Source organism: Euprymna scolopes, chromosome 7 (assembly GCF_053919585.1).
Source record: "Euprymna scolopes isolate OS-2025 chromosome 7, ASM5391958v1, whole genome shotgun sequence".
Lineage (NCBI taxonomy): Eukaryota > Metazoa > Mollusca > Cephalopoda > Sepiida > Sepiolidae > Euprymna > Euprymna scolopes.
The window spans coordinates 124,584,429-124,599,241 of NC_136488.1; the positions used below are offsets into that span (position 1 = coordinate 124,584,429).

The window sequence follows — 14,813 nt, forward strand, 5'->3', positions numbered from 1 at the left end:
TGTGTTACATGCATTTTCTTCGACATACCTTACTTCATGTGTCGTCGATGTGATCCATCTGGAATTCATCTTCTCTTGAGCGGGAGACTGGTATCTGTTAGACGAAGATTTATCACTCCAAGACGATGAATGGGGTTTATAGTTTTTTATTTTCCTCCCAGATGTCGACACAGAATATGGAAGTAAATCTTGCTTGCTTTGAACACGTCAGTGTCCCCCACTCCCAGTGAAGGGGAGGGAACAGCTATTAAGCCGTCCGTCTTCTTCAAAACCCAAATCCAGTCTCACAGATCTAGCAAACCTGACCACGTCACTCATACGTAATCTGGTCAGCTGGCCCTCGGTTCTGGTAAACGTGTCTACACTCCACGTTTACTCACCTCTCTCTCTCTCTCTCTCTCTCTCTCTCTCTCTCTCTCAATCTATTCTATAACACACACACATATAGTATTGGCTTCCTTTCGTTTAGCAGACTACGGATACCCACAGTAAGGGTACCTGTGGGTGAAATGTTTGAGGCAAGAGTTGTACAATTTCCAACCACACCTCTCTTGAGTCAACATAGTTAAATACCAGTGGCAAGTGGAGGTTCAGAACGGCTGGAAACAATGCTGAGATAAGCGGAAAGCACATACAGTGCCTAGAATTCCCAAATGGTCACCCATCTGGCACTAGGCAGGCTCAACGTTGCTTAACTTCGGTGATCTGACGGGAACCAGTGTGGCAATGTGATTGTGCCGTATATATATATATATATAAGAAGTATGGCATAGTTTGCTTGAAGCATTGTTAGAGAATAAAATGTATTTTTAGAAGGCTAGAACAATGCAGGAGTGTACAGTCGTTGTGCGAAGATAAATAAATAAATGAATAATAAATAATTCAGTTTTTTTTTCTTTTTTATTTATATATACTTTTTAATATATATTTATTCATTTAACTACCTGAATTTTAACTGTGGGTCGTATTTGATTCCAAAGGTCCATCATCAGTGGAGAAATGAATCCTCTCTCTAGGATGTAAATTGCAAAATGGCCATTTTATTTAGATTTAAATCCAAACGCTCAACGACTAAATAATGTTGGTAAATGTTCAGGGGAAATAATTGTATAGATTTTAAGATCAAATATATATATATATATATATATATATATATATATATATATATATATATATATATATATATACAAGACGTGTGCTTGTGCGTTTATTCCCTATGGACTCTAAAACGGCGGGATCGATTCTTTAAAAATTTTAGATAAATGTGCTTTATGTGCCTGTGAGTGTTTTTAGATAGGTTTCATATCGGAATGCATCCGATAAGTATAGAAAATCAATAATCGATAAAATCTGATTAAAGAAGTAAGTCCATATATATAGCTATGATATATATATATATATATATATATATATATAAGAAGTATGGCATAGTTTGCTTGAAGCATTGTTAGAGAATAAAATGTATTTTTAGAAGGCTAGAACAATGCAGGAGTGTACAGTCGTTGTGTGAAGATAAATAAATAAATGAATAATAAATAATTCAATTTTTTTTCTTTTTTATTTATTATATATACTTTTTAATATATATTTATTCATTTAACTACCTGAATTTTAACTGTGGGTCGTATTTGATTCCAAAGGTCCTTTCAGGTAATACCTTTTCTGTATATATATATATATATATATATATATATATATATATATATATATTCACACTGATGAAGATCGAAAATTATGTGCTTTTGAAAGAAACATTCTTGTTTTTTTCAAAAGACTTTTTATATTCCTACACGTCAACACATCGGAAATACATACTGAAAAGATATAAACATTTATATTTTTCGTATTGATTTTTTATTCATACACACACACATATATATATATATATATATATATATATATATATATATATATATATATATATATATATATATATATAGGCAAAAAAGCTTTGAGGAGGAAATTACTAAATCAAGAAAAACCAAATTCCAAAACTAAATATAAATATATATCTTAATCCCATCCAAATGAAAAAGCTCAATACATTCACTGACGATAGTAGAGCTTACGATAAGTAAGAAACAGAGCTGTAAAGTAGAAATTTATAAAAAGTTTTTATTGTTCGGCAGAATACTCTAAAGCTGGATGCTTCTTAATCTGTGGAGTTTCAAAGAATGCTATTTCTTCTCATCAGAGGAAAAATGCTTAGCAAAATAATTAGATAGTCACGTTAAAAATTTTATTGGTTACTGCATGGGATGAAACTTAAAGATTTATGATTTGTAGTCACAAAACTGAAAAAAGAACATGCATGTATACATATACACACATATATATATATATAACTTTTAACTTTTTCTCTTGACCTACTCTTTTGTCAGGAAGTGATTTCTAATGGAAAGAAATTTATTCATAAATTGATTCCGTATGAATTTCTTGGATATTTTGTAAACTAGCAGTTAAACATGGTTTTTCTCAGACCCTATGTACTGTTCATAACTTTATGTGCATATATATATATATATATTAATATATATATATATATATATATATATATATTAAAAAGTTTCACTCATGTCCAGGTAACCTACATCTAACATTTTAAGTGTTTAGACCCAAAATTGGTGGAGGAGTTTGGTACAGTTTTCCAATGTAAAATCGTTGAACTTTGACCCCTTGACAACAAAATTTCTGGCGCAAAAACGATTAAAAAGATTTCCCCAAATCTCAATACCCCTTATGTAAAATCTCGAGTCGGTAGACTGAAAATTGACAGAGTAGTTTAGTATGGAAATGTACACATACACACAATTTCACTTTTATAGATATACTAGCATTTCAGCCCGACGTTGCCCGAGTGTTTGGAGGTGTATGTTGAGAAACAACCCCCCCCCCCCCAAAAAAAACGGTTAATTTTTTAAAAGGTTGACTCCCATTATAATCCCTTAACATTTATTGTTTTGGGCTCAAATAAAGTTATTAAGTTAGATCCATGTCCAAGGAACCTACATCTAAAATTTCAAGTGTTTAGACCCAAAATTGGCGAAGAAGTTTGGTAGAGTTCTCAAAGGTCAAATCGTTCAACTTTTACACCTTAACAGCCAAATTTCTGGCCGAAAACCAATCACAAAGATTTTCCCAAATCTCAGTACCCTGTATATCAAATTTCGAGTCTGTAGACTGAAAATTGACAGAGTTATTGCGTAGGGAAATGTACACAGACACACAAACAGACACGTTCACTTTTATATGTATATATATATATATATATATATATATATATATATATATACTAGCATTTCAGCCCGGCGAAGCCCGGGTGTTTGGATGTGTCTGTTGAGCAAAAAAAAAAAAAAAAAGTGGTAGTATAAAGGCAGGCTCGAACCCGTACCGCGAAGGACGAAAAGAACGTGGAAAAAAAACTGGACGTCTTTGTTGTTACAACCACCGCCAAACCGGAACTTACGTAGGTTTTAATTAAGGCTAGACAATAGAAAGGAGAGGATGACTTTCAAAAATATCAGTGGGAAAAGCGACCCCCCTCCCCGTAGAAAAGTGCCCAGTTGAAGGTGAAGATATTAATGTTTTTAGCCAATTTTTCGATATTTGTCGTTTAAAGGTCGATCTTCAAAACGATACTGATCTTGTAAAAATCCGTCGCATCTGTCGAAAGTTTTAGGCACACATGCAAACATACATACATTTATATATTGGTAACTAAAAATTTTCGACCCAAATCCATTAAAACGCTTGCCCTATCTATTAATACCCTTTATGTAAAATTTCAAATGTTTAGACCAGAAAGTAATTTGGTCATAGGTCAAATTTTTTAAAACTTTGACCCCTATTATGACCCCTTAACATTTATTCTTTGGGGCTCAAATCAAGTTATTAAGTTAGATCCATGTTCAAGGAACCTATATCTAAAATTTCAAGTGTTTAGACCCAAATCCTTGTCGGAGGAGTTTGATAGAGTTCTCAAAGGTCAAATCGTTGAACTTTGACCCCTTAGTAGCCAAATTTCTGGCCGAAACTGTATTACAAAGATTTTCCCAAATCTCAGTACCCTGTATATAAAATTTTGTGTCTGTAGACTGAAAATTGAGAGAATTATTGCGTAGGGAAATGTACACAGACAGACACTCAGACACGTTCACTTTTTTATATATATATATATATATATTAGACGCCGAACGCGACAAGATCAAGGAAATATTCATCAATAATGGTTATCCTGTTGACCTTATTGATGACTGTATTTTCAGAAAGGTTGCGGATTTTAAATCCCCTAAAAAGTTTGGGCCCTTGAAATGCCCGATTTATTTAAAATTACCATGGATTGGAGAAAAGAGTAATAGACTTTCCAAACAGATTCGCAGAAGTATTTACGACTGCTTTTATTCTGTGTCCTTGCGTTTGGTATATACTACAAGACCTGCTTTTCCGTCTTTTTGCAAGGATAGTTTGCCTTACATCCAAAATAGCAATATTGTATATCAATTTAAATACCAGTGCGATGCTGGTTATGTTGAGCGAACATCCTTGCACCTTTTGACTCGTATAAACCAGCATGTTCCATCGAAGATCAAACAAGGAAGGATGGGGTCTGGTAGTCTCCCTCCTTCTGCAGCCTTGGACTCTGCTATTGGCCAGCATTTGGTTGACAACCCGTGCTGTGCCGATAGATATAAAATAGAATGGTTCGAGGTGCTACATAGAGCGGACTCCAAAACCATTTAAAGATTTTGGAGTCTGTCTCTATCGCGGTGCGTCAACCTTCTTTGTACCGGCAAAAGGAAACGTCCAACACATTGTTTCTCTTTGGGGAACTTTGAATTTTTTTCGCCCGTTTTTTTTTTTTTCTCTCCCTCATTGTGCCAATATTTTAATCGTTTTTAAACGTTAATAAATTTATTTTAGTGTCCCCGTACTTTTGGCACATTTAATAAGTTCTTTATTTTCAACACAATATTATTTTGTACGCTATCGATTTTCTCCTGATGAGATGATAGCCAACAGAGCTCTTAAGAAACTTCTGCTTATTATTTTCAAAACTATATATATATATATATATACCAGCATTTCAGCCCGGCAATGCCCAGGTGTTTGGATGTGTCTGTTGACTGAAAATTGACAAAGTTATTATGTAGGAAAATGTACACACATAGACACGTTCACTTTTATAGATATACTAGTATGAGTGGCCGGCGTTGCTCGGGTGTTTGGAGGTGTACACTGAGAAAAAAAAAAAAAAGGTCAGTTTTTTAAACGTTGACCCCTATTATGACCCCTTAACATTTATTGTCCAAGGAACCTATATCTAAAATTTCAAGTGTGTAGACCCAAAATTGTCGGAGGAGTTTGGTAGAGTTCTCAAAGGTCAAATCGTTGAACTTTGACCCCTTACTCGCCAAATTTCACATCGATTTTCCCAAATCTCAGTACCCTTTATATCAAATTTCGAGTGTGTAGACTTAAAATTGACAGAGTTATTGCATAGGGAAATGTATACACACAGACACGTTCACTTTTATAGATATATAGATAGATATTTTCCGGATTACTTAATTTATTATTAACAGACTTTTTGGAGTTCACTTTAATCCATTCACACCTCGGATTACATATTCTTCCTTCTGGACTTTACGGAATATAACTTTATTAATTGTTTACTTTGTCACCTTAATTCTCTTTAATTCCATTGAAGACGCCTTTTAACTCATAAAAGGTATTTTTATATATTTTCATTTTATGCTTACCAATAGTATATTCTTTTACTGATTTTTATATACTGATTAAAAGAACCTATGCAGGCTTTTTAAGGAGTTAAACAGCTAAAAATCATTCATGAACCGTTTTTAATTGTTTCACTCTTGACAAGGCCTGCAAAATATCGAACATTTAGGTCTTTCTTCTCTATTTTTAACTCATATCTTTAGATTTTTATCCTTTTGTTATTCGCATATATATATATATATATATATATTTGTAGTCATCGACATACAGTCCTGTTTCGTTGTATCACAACTCATCAGTGCCGCTAGACTAGCATCTCTCCCAAGCCAAGGATTGAACCTAGAACCGTCGTGTTGACAGTCGGCAGTTCTCCCACTCGACCACACGGGCATATGTTTATATATATATATATATATATATATATATATATATAAACAAACATATGCCTGTGTGTGTATACATATTATAATAAGGATGTATTCCTATCTATTCACATGACATCTTAATATATGTCATAACATTTATTATATGTCATGCTTTGAAATCCTAAATCTAATTGAAGAGAGAAGAAAAGTGAAAGGCGACAGGACTGGACAGACTGTTGAGAAAAAAAAAACTGTAATGCAACAAAGGAATAATGGATAAATCTTTAGTGTGCTGAAATCGAAAAGAACACAAAATATTGACATCAAACTCATGCACAAGAAGATGCAAGAACTAACTGAAAAAAAGGACACAGTCCAAACTAGTTGCATTAAACCCAATGATGGTGACATTTTCATGGAAAAAGATATTTTGAACCGATGGTCCGAATATATAGAGGAGCTGTAGCACAATGAAGAGAGGTCCACCACCCAAAATACAAAGAAATGAGGGAGGTCTTGTGATACTCCAAGATGAAGTATACTGTACTTTCAGAAAAAAATGAAAAGAGGGAAAGCACTAGGACCTGACAACTTTCAAATCAAGCTGATTACTGCTGTTGATGAATTGGAACTCAAAGTGGTAATTGATCAACATTATATATGAAACAGGCATTATTCCGGAAGATATAAAAAAAAGTCAGTTTACATTGCTGTCCCTAGGAAATCAGGTACAACAGACTGAACAACACCTTACAATCAGTGGAATGAATCACATAATTAAAGTTTTTCTGTGTGTGCTCATGAACAGAATGAGGAACAAGATTCTGCCAGAAGTTTCTGAAATATAATTTGGTTTTATGGCTGATAAGGACACACAAAATGCAATTTTTGTATTGAAAACTCTCATAGAAAGATCCATAGAGGTACAGAAAGATCTATACCTGTGCTTCATGGACAACTCAAAAGCGTTTGACAAGATACGACAAAGGGATTTGTTCGTCAATTTAACTCAGCTTAACATTGACCAAAAAGACCTAAGTGCACTTAGAAACCTCTATTAGAAGCAGAAAGCAGCCATCGAGGTTGACAATGACTGCAGTCACTACAGACCAACCCGCAGAGAAGTGAGACAGGGATGTGTTTTCCACGCCAGACAGACAGTTAAAGTTCTTTGGTCATTTGATGCAGGCGAAAGGATTGGAAAAATCTTGATCTTAGGAAAAAAAAAATCGCTGGAATAAAGAGTAGAGGAAGACAACAAACAAAGGGTCACTGACAGTCTCAACAGGGTCACCGAAAACATGACTATGGATCTCATCAGAAAGACCGAATGCAAACCTGATACCTAAAGAAGAAGATATGCTGTGTATGTCATAACATATGACATCATAACGTCAGCATATATATGTATTATATATATGTGCTATGACGGCATACATGACGTCATAGCAGATAACGTCATGCATTGTGGGCCAAAAATAAAAGTAAAGATTTCCCAGGCAACACTGGGCAGCCTGCTAATATATATATGTTTTCATAAAAATAGATTCCTGTTACCATGCCAAAAACCCGATGGAAATAAATTTAGAAAGGAAAAATTTACAGAATATATTGAGGGTGAAATGTAAATGTGTGAAGAGAATTCTTAAATTTAATATTAAAATTTTAAAATGGGACAATAAATAAATTAGTAGATCTTCAACTTAACATATACAAAATAAAATAATTGTAACCTAAATGAAAGAAATAGAAGTAGTTTTGGTATTAATAATTGATAATAAAATTACACCCGAGTAATTTTAACAGCACAAGAATGGAAAAAAAAAAAAAAAAAAAAAAAAAAAACTAAAATTAAATAACTGCAAGATGTTGTGACAGGCAGGCTAAGATGGAGCAAAAATAAATTTAATCAAAATATAAAGTTAAAAATAAATTTAATCAAAATATAAAGTTAAAAATAAATTTAATCAAAATATAAAGTTAAAAATAAATTTAATCAAAATATAAAGTTAAAAATAAACGAGAAATTAAACTGAGATTGGCATAAAGAAGTTGATTTCAGAATCATAAATTTAAAATTAAATGAGGGTGATTAATAAATACTAAAGTCAAAATATTAAAACATGAATGCCTAAAACTTATAAAAATTGGTAAATTGATAAAAATTTAATAAACGTAGTTATCTCCTTTACAACGTGAAAAATTTAAGAAAGTTAGTGAAGAGAAAAATAAAAGAAATTAAAATAGAATACTTATATAATGATAAAAATTGATAAGATAAATTTAAAATTTAAATTTCTGACATAAGTATGGAATGAAGATAAATTTTAATTAATAATTTTTTAAATTAACTCTTTAATTACAGTTCTTTCTTAAGAAATAAAATATTAAGCAAAATCAATTATGAGATCGTAGATGTAAACTAAACTGATACGAAACTATCATAGATTGAAGGTATATAGTTGGGACATATAAATTTAAACTAGAATTTGGTGGGTGTTGTTTAGTATTTAGAAAATAAATCAATTAAATAAATAATTTGAAGAAAAATAACTAAATTAAAAAGCACACAAAGGATTAGTATAATATTATGATAGAGAATTCTTTGAAATATAATTTAAAAAGTAGAAATACAAAAATAGGGCGATTTATTAATTCCATGGCTAACAGAAAAATAATTAAACCAAAACTTATAAGAGTAGGGTGAAGGTAGTTTCAACTGTTTGATTTCTTAAATAGGTATTAGAAATTTGTTCATATATGTATAAATAGTGTATTTCACCATCTGAAGAAAAGCTATTTTGGAATATTTTTGAATGATATGTTTGAAATTGTTTGAATGGTCAGGAAACAATTGTAATGAATATGAAAATAAACAATATGATGCTCTCATTTTTTATTTTTAATGTCATGATTTTGTGAAAATATTACATATCGGAAGTCAACATTCCAAACCAAAGATGTATTTATATCATACCCATATTATCTTCTTGTTAGTATTGTGCATCTTACACATGTTTTGTTCAACTGAGCAGAGAAAGATTTATGTTACGCAGAGATTTTTTTCCTTGGATTAAACAAAAAAAACTTCAATTGTGTCTTTTTATCTGAGGAATATAATTCTGTCTCTGATGAGTTGTTTGGCGAATTTCCACAATCCAACGAAACACGTGTAAGATGTGCTATACTAACAATAAAATAATATGAGTGATTTAAATAATATATGCTCTGAAAGTGTAAATTCATGTTTATTGAGCTTAATTATGGCAATTTGGAAAGAATTTTATTGAACATAGGCATTAAAAGTATATATTTCTTTATAATCATATGTATCTATCTATAACCATAGAAAGAGGGAGGAGATGTGCGAGTGGAAGGCAACTACTTTAGTATTGCGCATTATTGAATCGATTATATATTTAATACTTACTAGCGAGGGGTACCCGGCGTTGCCCAGGTGTTTGTAGGTGTGTGTGAAAACTCCGGGGGTGGGGGTGGGGGTAAAAAAAAAAGTAAGTATGAGGATTGAACCCAAACCCTTGAGGCAAAGTTGTAAATTAAAGTGTGAAAAAAAAAAAAAAAAAAAAACGTGGGACGTTAACCATTGCCCCACCGCGAGATGCTAACAGAAACACGTTTGAATTTATTTAATTACTTGGATTTGGCAGGTGCCAGTTTTAATGAGTTAATGAGGTGAAGTTTGACTGCGGGATAGTACCTTCATTTACTGCTGAACGCGTTTTTTTCCTCCAAGATGTTATAGGAAAAAGACTAACCCACATGCGGCGAGCGACAAATGTTGAATATTTATCTTCCTGAAATCGAACAAATTAAATAGACAGGCGAGATAACTGTGAGATATTACGATTTATATGTGATATAAAAAGTTTTAAAAAGTTGTGAACCGACCGACCGCTTCTCTGAAAAAGGCCTTTTGTTGACATACAGAAAAAGCGAACACACATACATACATACATTTTCGCTTTTATATTCATAGATTACTTAATAAGTCTAACCTTACTAAAGCTGCTAATCAACGTTTGTTCCCTTACAACTTTTCTTATGTTTTAATCACACAAAAAACATGCTAAAATATTCAGTTTTGAAGTTGATATTTTTTTTTAAATTATAATTTTATTTGTTCTAATTAACTCATTTCTTATGGAGTTTTTATCGTTCTCCTCTTCACTATTGTTTGATCCCTTCCCCAACATTATTTTATATGATATCTATCACTCGTTTGCGTCTCAAACAAACAAAAGAAAAGAAATAAAAAGGAATATTACCACAAGTGGTAGTATTATTTAACATGTCGTTGTAAATAGGAAGACAGATGAGAAACAGCGACTCATTTTGGATTTCATTCGCACGTTTTAAGATCAGTGTTGAACATACATTTGCTGATGGAGGTTTTTCCCAAAATATGTCGTTATACAGACTCCACCATCAAGTGACACTGAAAGCAAGGAAGATTTATAATTAAAAAAATAACAATAATAAAGAAATATAAAAAGATCATATTTTTACTTTGATTAATTTAGTTTATTTCGTAAACCAAAATTAACAAAACAAAATTAGTCACAACGTCAATTTTCACTTTGATCTTGTTTTCTGTTCTGCTTTTGTTTGATATAGTCCAGCATTCTAATTGCTTTCTATAAATTAGCGCTCTCTTTTTCTCTTCATATATATTGCACACAGTGTTTTTCACTATGTACATCAACATCTTTATATATATATATATATATATATATATATATATATATATATATATATATATATATATATATACAGTGATGATCATATTTATTGGCACGGTAAAATAAAAGTTAAATTTTGTCTAATAAATTCTAAAAAAGGGATTAAATTAAAGAAAATAACAAAGTATATTATGTATTTTTAACTGGCCTTTCCGATGCAGCAATCGGATTTTAGAAAAAATAAATAACAAAGGAACAACAAACATAATTGCAAAAAACCCTTGTTCAAAATTATTGGCACGGCTTTGTTTTTCTTTTAGTATCAGTATAATATCAATCAATTTCCGGTTTACGTGCTTTCTGAACTTTTTTATAGCCATATTATGCTTGTTTAACGCTAATTCAGTGAATAATTTTTTTCAGATAATTTTTAGATAGCGATTTATTTAAACTATTATAAGTGACTAAATTATAATTTTCAATCGCCATGGTTAAAACTAAGGAACACAGCGAAGACGTCAGGAAGCTTGTTGTAGCATGCCATACCAATGGGGAGGGCTATGATAAGATTTCAAAGAAGCTAAACCTTCCCAAATCCACTGTTAGAGCCATAATAAACAAGTTCAAATCGCAAGGCCACGTTATGAGTTTAGAGGGTAGAGGGAGAAAAAGGATTCTTTCCCCAAGAGATGAACGGAAAATTGTTCGACAAGTAAAACAAAACCCAAGGATCTCTGTTGGGGAGATTGTTGATGAACAGAGCACCTCTGGAGTGAATGTATCTCGACATACAGTTGGTAGAGTTTTGAAGAGAGCTGGTTTAAAAGCATGTCGTCCGAGAAAGACTCCCTTATTGAAGCCTATGCACCTGAAAGCAAGGCTAGCCTTTGCAAAACGTCATATTGATAAAGATGTTGCATTCTGGAAACGTGTTCTATGGACTGACGAAACGAAAATAGAGTTATTTGGCCATAATAAAGTGTCTTATATTTACAGAAAATCTGGCGAAGCTTTCCTGCCTAAGAACACCATACCCACAGTGAAGCACGGTGGAGGCAGTTTGATGTTTTGGGGATCCTTTGCTGCCTCTGGACCAGGGCGACTTGTTAAGGTCACAGGTAGCATAAAAAAGAAGATTATGTTAAAATATTGGATGAAAACCTGAAAGACTCTGCTAAAGAGCTCTCACTTGGTCATCGTTGGTGGTTCATGCAAGATAATGACCCAAAGCATTCGGCTAAACTGACTAAGAAATGGCTTGAGGACAATCATATTAATGTTTTGGAGTGGCCATCACAAAGCCCAGACCTTAATCCAATTGAAAATTTATGGAGAACATTAAAATTGAGGGTAATGCAAAGGAAGCCTAAGAATCTTATTCAATTGGAGGATTATTGTCAGGAAGAGTGGGCTAAAATTACTACTGAAGAGTGCAACAACTTGGTTGTAAACTATGAAAAGCGACTGAGGAAGGTAATCAAGGCCAAAGGCTATACAATTGATTATTAAATAAATCGTGCCAATAATTTTGAACAAGGGTTTTTTGCAATTATGTTTGTTGTTCCTTTGTTATTTATTTTTTCTAAAATCCGATTGCTGCATCGGAAAGGCCAGTTAAAAATACATAATATACTTTGTTATTTTCTTTAATTTAATCCCTTTTTTAGAATTTATTAGACAAAATTTAACTTTTATTTTCCCGTGCCAATAAATATGATCATCACTGTATATATATATATATATATATATGTATGTATGTATGTATGCATGAGGAAAATAAATACCAGCACTTGTACCCCCTCGACGTAAATAAACACGACAAACAGCTAAATCCCATCCCTACACAGTAGAGATCCCTAGATGTAAGAAAGTCTTTTACTCCAATAGTTTCTTTCCCAGAACTGCTAGACTTTGGAACTCCCTTCCGGGATTCTGCTTTCCCAACTGTACTGACATGCAGAAGTTCAAGTGTAATGTGAACAGACATCTTGTTGTTTATCTTCCTTCATAATATCCCTGCGATAGTAGCCCCCGACTTCAAAGTGGCACTGTTTCTTGTTTGGAGTGAAAATTAAATAAAATAAAATATATATATATATATATATTCACTGAGAGAGAGAGAGAGAGAGAGAGAGAGAGAGAGAGAGAGAGAGAGAGAGAGAGAGAGAGAGAGAGGAATTCCTTAATACAGTGTGCCATCGTTATAAGTTAATAGCTTTTATCATTGTTGAATTATTGTAATTCGTTAAGAATATTTCATTAAAAAATATTTCACTTGTTTCATATTAACCCTTTCCTGTCAATTTTGCATTAGGATGAAAAAAAGAGAGAAAACTGAGCTTTTGTGAAAGTCAAGATAGAAGCTAGTTTATTCTTTACAATCTTATGATATATTTAAAGAAAAAAAAAGTTTGGCTGTGGCAACTTTTGTGCTTGATTTTCTTGGCAATAAAATAAAGCAGGCAATTACGTCCTCATTATGTATTTTTAAAAAAATTGATCAGCGTCTTTGTTTTCTTTTAAAACATAGAAGCTGATCAATTTAATAAAAATACATAATTAGGATGTAATTGCTAACATTATACATATATATAATGCTAATGGGAATTGATTTTTATATGGGTATAAGTAAATCGGTATCGTCATTATATAATAATATTTATCACCATTATATACTCATATTTATAATATATATGTGTGAGTGTATGCAAAAGTATATATATATATATATATATATATATATATATATATATATATATTATATTATATTATATAAACTGTGTAAATCGCTTTGTTGCAGATTAGTAAAATATTAATATTTCATTAAATATACGTCACAAAAAAATGAAAATCATAACATCAAAGGGCTGCTTTAAGGTTAGTTATTTCCCAAAATTTTATTCAAATTCATGCGATATTCATGAAGTTATGGCATTTTATTTTTTATCACAGAAAATATACTGTCAATCACTTTATTGCAGATCTCAAAAAAAATCAGGCGACTAAAGGTTATCAAAAAGCAAAGGATAGTTGTTGGACTTGCAGAAGGATTGTCCATCAACGATTTAGCCACGAAGCTGGAAAGGGATCCAAAAATCTTGGCTTCATTTTTGAACAACCCAAACTCCAAATCCAGAAAAATAAGAGCACCAGGAGAAACCTTTTAGATCGTGATATTCGGAAAATTCGTAGGGAAGTCAATCGAAACACAAACAACACCAGTGCTTTCATTTTTCCAAAAGCTGGAATCGCTCCAAGATCCAGACATGCTCGATACAATGTGTTGAATGAGATTGCAAGGAACTTCAAACCTCTTCCAATGCCTCCATTGAGAAAACAATATAGGGAAAAACGAATGGCTTGGTCAACAAGGAGGTGGAGGCATATTTTGGGCGGGAATCATTGGAGATAAGTTGGTTGGACCATTCCTAGTGCCAGAGGGTGTAAATCTTACCAGCAATGTGTACACAACCTTTTTGGATAATCATTTGTCGACATGATGATGAACTACTATTGTCATGCCACTTTCAGATAGTTTTTATACATGACGATGTACCATCCCATTCTGCTTGGGGGCGACTGCATCCTTCCTTGAATCTAGGGGATTCGTTGGAGAAACTCTTATGACCTGACCACCGTGTTCTCCAAACCTTAACTCCATTGAATACCTCTGGTCAATATTAAGAGGAGTTTATAAGGGAGGAGAGCAGTTTACTTCAAAGGATGCCTTGTGGAGAAACAGTTGATGTTGCTATAGCCATACTCCTTTTAAGATCAAACAATTGACTTCCTCGGGAGACAAAAGGTCGTTTTAAGTTATTCAAATATATGGTGGATATGTCGATAAATAATTTATTTATATAAGGTTTATACCTAGGATATGCTTTTATTTATTATTCTTTGACAGAAAAATATAATAAAAAGTAAAGTTTGCAAGATAAGACATTGTATTTTTGCCCTAAAACAATATTTTAAGAGACCTGCAATAAAGTGATGGACCGTGGAAATTCTT

At 32.4% G+C, this 14,813-nt stretch overlaps 1 protein-coding gene across 6 annotated transcripts in view; it reads right to left on the reverse strand.

The window, feature by feature from the left end:
• LOC145279928 (85/88 kDa calcium-independent phospholipase A2-like) overlaps positions 1-14,813 on the reverse strand; it is a 421,383-nt gene that overhangs the window by 227,964 nt on the left and 178,606 nt on the right. The gene's annotated exons all lie outside the window — the stretch shown is intronic.